General features: G+C 36.3%; 1 pseudogene; it reads right to left on the bottom strand.

Annotated features, from left to right (window-relative positions):
- Nucleotides 1-8732: 8732 nt before the first annotated feature.
- LOC149188937 (chitinase 2 pseudogene) lies at nt 8733-10125 on the bottom strand (annotated as a pseudogene).
- Between the last annotated feature and the right edge of the window lie 2683 nt (nt 10126-12808).

Below are 12808 nucleotides of genomic sequence, written 5' to 3'. Positions count from 1 at the left end.
TTTAGATCTGCCATCACCGGTTGACCTGCTATCTTCAAGGGGAAATTATTGACCTTAGCTAACACACGTCTCTTTGCCCCTATTGCCAGCTGTACTAGCCAAGGACTTTTAAACTTAACAGTTTGTAATTTACACTATTCCACAATCTTAGGGCTAATATAACTCAATGTAGCTCTGAGATCAATTAATACAGTTACAGTATGATCAAAAATCTTACATTCAAACTCCACCATAGTCGGCTAGTATTCTGCCTGACGATCTTCCAGAGAAGCATTAATTCTCAGTAAACTCTGGCCCACGTCGCCAACAATAGATGTTTCATGGATCTGCAAAACCTATTCATTACCATTTTGGTGAGGTCAATTTTTAACGTAATGAGGCCCTCCACAACCCCAGCATTGTACTGGAGGTCTTGTTGTCCCTTCATTATCAATTTTACCAGATTGTTCGCTGATTCTGGATTCAATGGGTGGCTTCAATCTGAGCGGGTTCTTATGCAGATTCCTATTATTTTGTCCTTTGGGAATTCCTTTGCTAACGCTGCCCCGATTTCCTTTAGTGCCTACACCCATCTTATTACCTCTCTTATCTACCCACCTCTTTCTTAGGACTTCTCCCTTCTGCTTACTTTGCTGATAGCATATCCTGGCCTTTCGTATCACCTCATCCATTGTTTTTGGGTTATCAAACTCAATTCATTCCCTCATCACCAAGGGTAGAATACTGACGAACCATTGTACCTTAACCTTCTCCTTTTGTATGTAAGGCACATAACGGAGTAACAAGGTAAATCGGGTGATAAACTCGTCCATTGTTTGTTGCCCAAGTCGCAGGTCATGGAATTCCCTTGCCTTTTCATCGTAGAATCGTTCAGTCAAATATCTTTCCTTGAAGTATTTTTGAAATTTTTCCCAAGTTATATTTTGCTCACTTACCCCTCGTACAATATTGACTTCTTCCCACCACAAGGTAGTCTTCCCTTGTAATTGAAATATGGCCAGTCGCGCTTTGAGGTTGTGATCATATTCATACAATTGAAAATATTTGTTCATGTTAATCAACCAAGCTTTGGCTGCCTCTTCCATCTCTCCATCGAAGTGTGGCGGTTTTATTTTCCAGAACTCCCCTTGTAATTCTATCCGCTGCCTTTTCGATGTCGGGTGTTCAGAGGCATTATCCGATTTTTCTGCTCGATTCTCTTCCCCTCCTTCGGTTTCTTCTTGATCCGTGTGGTAGCCTTGTTCCTTTGACACTCGTATCTGTTTGGGACTGGGGTTCGGCTGGCGCTGGTTCTGCTTATCTGATAGGCTTTTCATGATTTTTTCCTGTTCCATAGTTAATCTTGCGTTGTCCTCCCGCAGGCGGGCCATCTCATTCTTCAATTCCTAAACTGTCTCTAATATCGTAAGGTTAGTGTTGCAGGCCTCCTCACCTAACTGCACCCATATCTCAGGATTAGTCTCAAGGCCTACTGCAGGTCCTCGTCCAGTGACAATCCTATGTGGAACACTGTCCGTTCTCCTCATTCTGTTGTTGTCCATTTCCTGTTCTTAACACAGGTAAAAGCAAAAGATTAACACAATAACTGTTTTTTTTTATCAAATATATTTTCCAGAGGCCACAAGTTTTGTAACCTGGGCTCTGATACCACTTGTAATGACTCCACATCATACTACTATTTACATACATAAAAAAAATTATATTATAATGGGTTCGCACCATTATTCATTATATTTAATAGCCATAACTTTAATTCTTTACTGTAGATGAGGTGTGTACATTTGAATTTCATAACACAGGGTTCTCCTATATAGTTCTGGTTGCTAAATCTATAGTTCTAGGTTTGAGTGCCAATGTTGATTTGAGTCAACATTAAATGTCTCTGTCCTCGCAATCCTAATCCATTACTGCTTGCTGCCTGCTGCACACAAGCTGTCTTTGTCGTCAAGCTACAACTGTGTTTTCTATACGAAGGAAGTGATATTTGTTTTTATTTTGGCATTGAATGCCCTGCTCTGTCCTGGTACGTGGCACGGGCAGGTCATCCCACCGCAGCTACTCCTCTTGGGCCTCCCGCTTCATCAACAGTGGATGGATTGGGAACCTAATCTGACGGCTGAGCTGCTTCTGGGGATTAATCACATTCTCGATTGCGATGGCGAGGTTTTTCATTTGCTCCATTTTTCCTCGGCGTCGCTCTGGTTCCTCTTCCTCTCTTGCGGGCCTGTCATACCAGAGCTGCAACTCACGACATTACTCAGGGATGGGGTTATGGTTTTGATTCATGCGGGTGCTCCTCAGGTAAGCTCGCATCTGCAGGGGTAATTTTTATTTGCTTACAGAGATAGTTTTGGCACAATTTCTGATACTTAATTGCTAATGTATGGTTTTTTCTACAGAAGTCTCGGCTACTGGCTCGGGTTTATGGCGAAGCCCGAAGGATGGTCGCTCTATAAACTCTGGGTCACTTAAGTACTCCTGGGTAAGATTTATCTCCGGATTGTGCTGTTCTGCCGAGGTGGAATTCTCATAGGATGCTTTGGGCTAGAGCTTTGGCTCTCTACGAATTAAATTTTCTCATTACTGTTGAAATGATGCGGTCTCTGTATAAGTTATATTTTAAGGTTTTTCGAGCAATTACCATCGTTGTTGTGAGGTGTATGTAATTTACATTTCCACTGTTTGAGTAAGGGTTTTATTATCCGGCTGTGGACCTGCGTTGATGGTTGCGCTGGTGGTTGTTTGCATGGTAATTTCTAGATTTTTAATGGAAGTTCTATATTTATGGAAATGAGGGACTGTTTCCCAATTTTACGACTTCCGGGGTTTGTAGCCGAGTCATTCCTCTTGTATATGAGACTCTAGTTCTATATATTTATTAATGATTGGATTCAATGTGTAAATATCTTATGTTGCATGGAAATACGTTTGAATTTTAGCCGATATTAAATGTATTTGGTTTATCGTTCTCTATATTTACCTAGGATAATATTACTCGTAAGTTTTGCATTTCGACTGGTTCGGTTATGATCCACTGTAGAAGAACCCGAAATAGGGTTTTCTTTGTTTTAATTTCTCTATTTACACAACACTGTGTCTAATATGTTTAGTTAATGTCTGTTGCATGTTTGAATATATCTAGTTCTCTGCCTTTATGAGATCATTGGATACTTTGGTTATTACATATGTTCGATGAATGAATTCTGTCAGAGTTAATAGTTTGGGCTTCAGCCCCTTGTAGGGTTTTAGGAAGTCCTCAATTTAATTACCAGTCCTCTCTCGGGAAAAATGAGGCCAGGTCGGCACTAGGGTTTTTCTACCCTTAAGCCCCTACCACATCAACCCTCCTATGTTATCTTCTTGTTTCGTTATACGGTATTTCCAGCTTGTAAAATCACTTCCTAATTTGTCTGAATTTCGCTCGAACAACAGAGAGCAACTACTTCTAGTTCTTTTCTACAGTATCTTTAATATAATCCTCTCTTCATTTATGTTTAAAAGACTGGTACGAAAATGGTAACTCTATAGTAACTCTCTTGTACTAAAATTACCTATACAGATGCTAATTTATAGTAATTCTATGTGAATCAATTTTCCTGCATTGAAAGATCTGAGTAGAGTATTTTCTATAAATAATGTGATTCAGATTTACAGGGAAACTCCCTTACTCTGTCTTTTAACGATTCTTTTGTAAAAGATTACTATACTAGTTTTTCTGAATTCCCGTAGATAAAATTATGAGTTCTTTGCATTCACTACTCCAGCTTAGTCACATCCTACATCATCATTCATTCACAGTAATAGACACAGAATTTAGATTGTGTAGTAGTCTAATTTTCAGATGGTTACACATACCTGAGCTGCTTAAAGAAAAATACTCTAGTGATAGAAATCACCTCTATTTTCTGTTGCTAGTCAAACCTCTCAACCATGGGATTGTCTTTCGGGACCAAATCTCCCCCTAGCTTGCTTACGAGACTTTCTGTCTCTTGCATGTTGCTCGCACAAGGTGCTCTTGCTATCTGGTCATCACCAGACTTAGCAATCCCCTTTCTTATTGTCTGTCCTCACAACACAGTCTTCTACAATCGCCCCCCCCCCCCCCCCCCCCCCCCCCCCCTCCTTCCTCCTTTTCCTTGGAAGCATTTTTCCAATTAGGGAAGGTAGTTAGGGTTTCTTTTCCAGCAACTGCCTTTCCAACTTCTTTTCTTCTAGAAGTTACAAGATCCAATGATACTTTAAATCATTACTCATTTTCAATAAATAAAAATATTATTCAATTCAAACAGGTAATAACACTAATTATTTAATCTGTTCTTACTGCGGTAAATAAAATATTTACAGCTTTCTGGGGACATTACAAGTAGTAATGGCTTGGTGAGAAAACATTTTTCTAGTACAAGCTATTGGGTTATGTGACCCTTTTTTGGGTTTTGTTTTTCCCAGGAAAAACAAGCAAAAAAAAAGGATTATATATGTATTGAGTGTTTTAAAGGTATTGAGATTATCTTATGGGAAGCCACTTTCTATTTCAATATGGGGAGATGTTGTCCTATACTAATTACATTTAGAAATAATAAAATAATATGTATATTAATAATTTAAAAAATATTAATAATGAAAAAAACTTTAAAATTATAATTATATATATATATATATATATATATATATATGTTTGTCTTAAATAAAATACTTTAATATTTATATATAGAGAGATAAAGTAATTGAGAGTGGAAAATCGTTAATCTCATCTATAATTGTTTTCTACTTTTTTGTAAGCTTGGACACTTCATGGACCAAAATTGGTGTTTCTTAGTCTCCCAAAGTGAAACCAAACCAAAACCACAAGTTTAAAATCTTAAGATTAATAAGACCTCATTTTATGAGGAAGCTTGATATGAAAAACAACATAAACTTGGGCATTACATGTTGCAAAACATATTGATCACTCATTGCATAGCAATGGATAGACATGTGAATAACAAAAAAAGAAAACATGTGCTCATTCATAGTCACTGTGGAGGTGGAACCTGTCTTGCATATGGTGGCAATAGTTCCTCCTCATCATTAAATATTTGCTAGCTAGAGATCCTGGCTGTAGTTCGAAATTCGTATGTTTTGAAAATCAGTTTGAAGGAGCATGGGAACATGTGAACTTCACTCCATTTCTAAAGGGGTCTTGTCCATACATGACCCAAGATTGGTGATATTTTCGATAAGTTTGTTGCCTCTTCTTCAGATGTGAGAAAGAAGGGTACCTTGAATTTGGGAAAGGAGAGAGACGACCTTTGAAATCCAAGATTCAATCCTCCAGTTATTGGAAACTTTGGAGGGATGGGTGTCACATTAGATTTTCCTTAAAATTGTGATAATTCACTGAGAGTCTCCTTTAATGAGAAGCTTGTGGTAGCCTTTGTGGATCATTATCGCCAATCCCTATTCTAAGGCCCAAATCTCTACAACATTGTTAGTGGTGTACCCATTTGATCCTACATAAATGTGAATAATTTTCCCTTGATAGTTGTAGAAATATCCACCATAGCTCACTTTCCTCGAGTTTCCTTTGGAGGCACCATCAAATTTTAACTTGATGAAATCTTGAGGAGCGGTTGTCCACTCAGATGGACTGAAGGGCACCAAAGTAGTGTGAGTAGCTAAGGAGAAAGAGAGAGCTAGGAGGAGAGGCCCAAGGTGTTTAATATGGATTTCTTTTTGGGACAACATAGCCAACCTTGCGAGGGCCAATTAATGATGGCTATAGTTTCTCTTACTTTCGTCGAAATTGATTGCAAAATAGAGTTGATCATAGAGGAAACATTCTTGAAAATGTGACTATGGTGTTCCTGCTAGAGTTCCCAAAGAAGAAAGCCTAGGAAGAGTTGTCAAACTCTATTTAGAACAAGATTTTAGAAGGGAGAGTCTCTCCAGTTATCAATTGAGGTGAAAATGCTGCTAATTGTCTTATCTGTCTACCGAAAGAAAGTGGCAAGTCAATCCCAAGGGGTGGAGGAGACAGAGCAAGTATTGAACAAGTGGTCAGAGTATTCATTGTTGTTGTAACAAAGATAGAATATCAAGAGGCCTTTAAATCCCTTATTTTGAAGCTTGTCCCAAGTGAGTTTATTATTCCAAATTAAAAACCAATGGAATAAGGTGGTTTTTAGCTAGTGCGTGAGAGTTCAAAGATTTTTCCATTTACTTGGGGGGTCATCACACTCTCTAGGAATGTGAAGGTGATCGGTCTCTTTGATGTTGAAATTGCTAAAAGATCGATAGAACCCTCTTAGAATGTCATCCCTGGTCTAAGGTTCAATGTTTATTTTTGCAAGCTCATGGGATAACAATGTTGCTTCATCAAGCTGTTGTGTAGTTTCCATCAATGCCATTGAGAATTAGGGTGGGGAGGGTCCCAATAATGGGAAACATGAGTAAGATCCCTTAAGATGAGAGAATTTTGAACAACTTGGGAGTGTTCTATGGATGAGAGCTTTGGCCATTGATTCCAAGAGTCCTCCTAGAATAGAGTAGTCATCATGAATCTCTCAGAAGCTATGATCCTGGATCATATCCTTATTACTCCATGCAACATTATGTTTGGATATCCCTTGATTTCTCATGTCATATGAATAAGTCGAGAGTCTGGGACTATTATATGAAATCTATGACTACAGACAGAAGTGTCTTCCCTAGGCCTGGTGGACTGACCTAGAACAATTGAAAGAAAAAGGCACAATGTCTTCCTTAAAGTAATTGAATGATGGTATGAGGCCTACCTAAAATCTGTCACACGCTTCGGTCCTTCCTTGGCTTGTATGCTCCAATCCTAATTCCAATCGATGTAATTAGAACCTGCACAATTAAACGAGACAAGCCAAATATCTACGACATCTATGTAGCATAATCCAATCACTTCATTTAATAGATCAACATGGTATTGATATACGTGAAATCATAACATCATATATAAGTAAACAGTCTACTCTTTGTATTAATAGAAATGAAGAGAGTTACAACCAAAAATAAGAGTTGATCTTGTGAAAAAGCTCCCCAAGTTGACTTGTCCTTTTCTTTCCATAAAGTATGCCTCTATGTCACCCTAATGCATGGAATAATGACTCTTTAAGCAACATCATGAGGGTAGAATCAATCTCCAAAAGTCAATCCCTTGCCCATGGATGGTTGTAAATATATAGATATGGGAATAAGTTCATGAATTCTTATCCATTTACCAATCTAGGCTTGAGATCCAAAAGTGATAGGAGGATGAGCCCAAGGGATAAGATGAGGATGAGCCAAGGTGGAATTAGATATGATTTAAATGTTTATCTAAGGAAAATTGTTGAAACAACCTTAATAAGCTTCTGGAAGAGGAAGCTTTAGGATAGTTTTTATTTTTCTTGAATTTCTAGAATCAGCGCAACCCAAAGAGTGAGAAATCTACTCGTGATCAGTGCAGTTGTAGAGAGGGTCAACCTGGTAGTCAATGCTAGTCCCTAAAGGGTCAGGGTGCATTGGGCCTTAAAATCTTGGGAATTCAGCGGTTAAGAGCAAAAACTCAGGGATTCAGTAGATTCATGCTTAGGGATTTGTATATGGATGATAAAAATATGTTGAAAGATGTGAATTGATCCCATTTGAAGGCCTATTGACTAGATGTGACAAAATGGCCTATAAAAAATTCCCCCCTAAAACACTTCAGTCATAAATAATAACTGATGATTGAAGTGCTTTACCTTGTGACAAGTGAAGATCAAGAACAACTGACAAGAGCATCATTTGTTACAACACATTCACATTATGATATCTTTTATGAAAGAGGCATACCCATGCTCATCACATAAGCTAACATTACATGTACAATGACCAAAAAACATGTCCACAAATGATTGATGGTGGACCCATGACTATGAATATTTGATAATAAAAAACATGTAATTTACTATTAAAATTGGTAAATTTTTAATTAATATTATTCATTTAATCATTCATATATATAACAAAGAGAATTTTTTACTGAATTAATGAATATGTTTTTCAGAAAATTGTCCAAAAAATAGGGAATCAGTCATGCTGGTGATAGTTTATATTTTGTTGTCTCCTCCAAACCCTCAATGAGAATGACAACCTAAAGTTCCTACCTGCTTTAGACAGTCAAATGTTTTGAGATTCAGAGATTTTGAAAGAGATTTCTCACCGAGTTCCTAACCCTCGCTACACCAAGTGAAAAGGAAACAGTGCCTCAATTCCATAACTTTACATTGGTAGATAAGAATTTTGAATGATAAGATCTTTAAAACGAAACAAGAAATATACAATATATTTGCTTCTATTGAGGACATTAGACCAGCTTAGAGAAATCATTGCTTTGACTTAAAAAGACTAGATGAACATCTTGAAAGCCATCTACAGTGTGAATTTAACCTCCCTGCTCCCAAATAACAGTCCTTGTTACTTCTTCTTACTCTAGAATACCACCTATGGATTAAGGATGATTAAATGATATACTAGATTTTACTTTGAGGTTTTTTTTATTTTTTATTTTATTTTTATAATAACTTTGCAAGGTCCTGAAATCGTATATTTCCTTTGCAAGCATTTGAGTTATTATTCAAAAATATTGTCAGATTTACCAGTAGAGGAGGCCAATCGCCGCTATTTCAAACCTGAAGATTTTCAGAATTCATTTCAGATTTTATTTTATACAGATTTACTAATAGAAGAGACCAATCATCACTATCTAAAGTCAAATCTAAAGATTTACAAAATTCTCCTAGAATTTAATTTGTTTTTTCCTTATACCAAAACAAACTGTTATTCCCTATTCCACTAACGAATCCTTTTTCCTCTGAGAATTCTTTACTATTATTTTCTTTTGCATAATGTTCATTAACGTTCCCTAACTTACTATAAGCGTAACCGTAAAATGACAAGGGAGAAAAAACAACGGACCAAATTTTCAGTGAATAGGCTAAGTAAATTTGAAATTCCAAGGCTGGCGGTTACAATGCAATTGGAACCCAAATATTTATTCCTTTAGTTATTATAGAGCATCGTCTGACTCAGTGATGATTCGCTATGATAAGTAGCGGCTATCAAATCAATCCAGTCACGCCAAAAGAGCTTCCGCTTGCTTTTCATATTTGAAGCCATTAGACTTTGAATTGTCTGCAGACCACACAAAGATGCCCTCCAATTGCCCCTTCTGCTTCAGCATATTGCATGCCTGAAAGAACCCATGATCGGGCAAGAGACCTCCAGCGCCATTATCTGTACTAAAACTAACCAATATTCTCCCTCCCTTGTACAGAGATGCCTGAGTATTATAGTGCTGGATGAACTGAGAAACCGTGGTGCTGGCATCGTACGCGTAGAACTGGAAGTTAACGTAGTCAATCACGTGCCCGTATTTGCCCCATAACGCTGTGTAATGGGACTGGACGGCGCCGCCGTCTTCGAAGGGAGCGATGGACGCGAAGGAGATGACTTTGCTCTGTTTTAACCGCGTGATCAACTGCCCGATGCAATTTACAAACGTGTTATCGTTGGCCTGAAAATGCTCGTAGTCAATGTCGATGCCGTCGAGATGGTATTCCTTGATTATCATCGACAGCGACGTGACAGCGTTGTTAACCCACGAAGACACCGACGATGGCTTGAACTGGACGGGGTGACCGTTGCCCACGCTATCCCCGCCTAAGCTCAGCGCGACCTTCACGTTCTTGTGTTGGGCCTTTATGGCCTGCACGGCCTTGGGAGTCAGGCTGCCGGTGTCCCAGAAGATGTTGAACTTTCCGTTTGTGGGAGAAGGGGAAGCAGATCCGGTCGTGTAATCTATGGCGAATGAGAGAATGAAGTGGACCTCCACCGCCGGATTGATGGGCACATCTGAAAATTGCACGCCGTTGCTGAAGGCGCCTATGTATTCCCTCAAGATATTACCGTTCGCTCCTGCACACAGATGCACACAAATAGAAGAATGTTATGTTATGCCTAATAATTTTCGTAAACAAAACAAGTTTAAGCAATTCTGGATTCCAAAAGCGCTTCCATACCCATAGCGATAGGAAGCAGGTTATGCAGCAAAAGAACAATAGCCAGAAGTTTGCGTATCTCCATGGAGGCCATTAATACACGCAGCAACCGCTCTGGATTGATTGATATTGTGATCACTCGCAATACCAGATTGATTTATATTGCGATATCATTCTGAGTCTCTTTATATAGACCCATGAAAAGATCAATCGTGTTTATGGTGAGCATGAATTGATTTGGTCAAAACTTAGTTGTTGACGTTAGTGATAGAAAAAGTAGTGGTGCAGCGAAGGTCAAGGATTCATGGTATGACTAAGTGAACGAATAAGATGGGGCTGGATAAGCTCCATGAAAATTCTACAATATCGTGTCTGAATGATTCCTTAATAAGTTCACGGATTAATTTCTTGGAAATTTTGTAAAATTTGTTAATAATTTCTGTGAAAAGTTTTCACATGAAAGTTTCAACCGATTTAAAATGAAATACTTGGGTCGTTTCAGTGCAAGATTCTTTCCATTTTATTTCGATGCAAGATTTTTCCCTTTTCTTTTATTATTTGTAGAAATTTATTACAATCACAAATTTGAAATATGAAATTCGAATAGGAAAGAATTTTTAAAATTATTAAATTTATTTATATATTTAAAAAAAAATAAAAATTTATTTTATTAAAAATTTTATTATCCATTAAAAAACTATTTCAGCTGAAAAAAAATTAAATTAAATTCATAAGATAGAGCTAACAATGATTGATTGTTTTTGTTATTATATTTTAGAGTAAAAAAAAGTTATTAATAAAGTTTTTTTTAATTATATTTTACAATTAAAATGGTTATTGATTTGAAATCCAGTTTATAATTTTTAAATTCAAATGAACAAAAATCCAACTATATTAAAAACAAGTGTGGGTAAAGATAATCTTAGAACTCACACAACCTAGTTAAAAACATAATAAAAAACTCCTACCATGTTTAAGAAGGCTGGTAATATAGGACTGGTGTGCCATCAAACGTAACTGTGACGTTCAAGAATAAAACGGACATTGTCAAGTTACTCGACTTGACGTTGGGGAGCAGCGGCTGACGATGTGGAATATAATATAACGTAGTTAGGGCTCTGGCGTTTCGGCGATCTGGCGGTCCTGGTCTGGGAATTGAACGAAGCAAAATTCAAGATAAAATCCCAGGATCAACGCCATCTGCATGTGAGCATTAGCTGGAGGTATGGGAAGGGTTGCCGCTTCGCTGTAAGGCTGGCGCAGGCCCATCCCTTAGAGACGTCGTTGTCTCCCAAATATTCTGCTTTCTACGATAAAGGGCAAAGAAACTGTATTAAACGGATGGTGCATCATGTATGAGTATTCTATAGTTATGGAAATTAACAAAATAATAAGATTGAGATAGTGTATCACATGACATTACTCGCTTGTAGCATTGAAATATGGTAAAGACTATTGACCGAAACAAGATTGATATAGTGTGTCATATGACATTACTGTCGTAGCATTGAAATATGGTAAAGACTATTGACTATGGGAGTATTTGAAATAACTCTTTCACGTTTCAGCGACCAGAAAACCCTGGCCTGACTTCATAGGGTCCACCATGATCGGCATCCCATTGAACAAAGAAAATTTCAAAATAAAATTTCGGTGATGGATGTCATCATGTGAGAGCGTTAAATAGAGAAAAGGAAACTATTTACTTTTTCGCACAAAATATGGCTTTCTTATCCACTTATCGGTCCGTACCCCCTTTTGGGGAGGGGCATTAATTATCTCCCAAATATAAGATTATGTTACTTTTTAATATTTTTTGGATTTTGTTTAAAGCAATTTGTCTGAATGGTATAAAATGGTTTTTTGGTTTTAAAATTATTTTGTATTTAAAAATACAAATTAGATAATTAACGAGGGTAATATATTGTCTTGTTATTTAGTACTTGTTTTTTTGCTAAAAAAAGATAGATAGAAAATAATTATACAGTAGTTATTTTAAATAATAAAAAAATAATTAACCATCTATCATTTTTTGAATATATATATATATATATATTATTAATATTACTTTGGAAATTAAATAAAAAACAAAAATAATTGATTCATTTATTATTATAATAATCTAAAAAAGTCTAAATTTAATAGTGTCACAAAATTTATAAACCTATAATATTTAAATGTTTCATTTAATTTTTTAAATCTTTTTATTATTGTTAGATTTTAGGTTTTTGTGACCTTTGATATAGAGAATAGTCTTTAGGATCAATCACATTGTAAGGTAAACTAATGTGGTTCATCCTCAAGACAATGTAAGAAACCAATGAACCTGATGCATCAACATTCAGGGTAAATGTGGTTCATTCTCAAGACAATGTGAGAAACCAATGGACCTGATGCATCAACGTTTAGGGTAAGCCATTCAAAATTAGTCGTTTGTGAAATAAAATTATTTAGGAATATGTTGTAAGAATTTTATTAAATCAACTAAAATTTAGTTCTAAAATCGTTGTTATGTGATAATTAATTATTTAATATCAAATATGTAAATAATTTATTATTTTAGAAAATAAAATAATTTAATTTATATAATATTATTAGAGTTGACCTATTGGATGGGAGTTAGTTAGAAGATTAGCAGTTGTCATGATATAATAATAATCTTAAAATTAAGTAATATATTAAATTGCTAATATTATTTAAGCATATAATATTAATACTATTAGAAACTAAAATAATATTTGGTTGAAGATTAGTTGTTATGTACAGAATTAGTTAGT

Source organism: Pinus tabuliformis, chromosome 3_1, assembly GCF_031772625.1.
Source record: "Pinus tabuliformis cultivar Carrire ecotype Pingquan chromosome 3_1, CPIR1, whole genome shotgun sequence".
Classification (NCBI taxonomy): domain Eukaryota; kingdom Viridiplantae; phylum Streptophyta; class Pinopsida; order Pinales; family Pinaceae; genus Pinus; species Pinus tabuliformis.
Note: the sequence above shows the minus strand (reverse complement) of the source record. Positions and strands in the feature narration are given on the sequence as shown.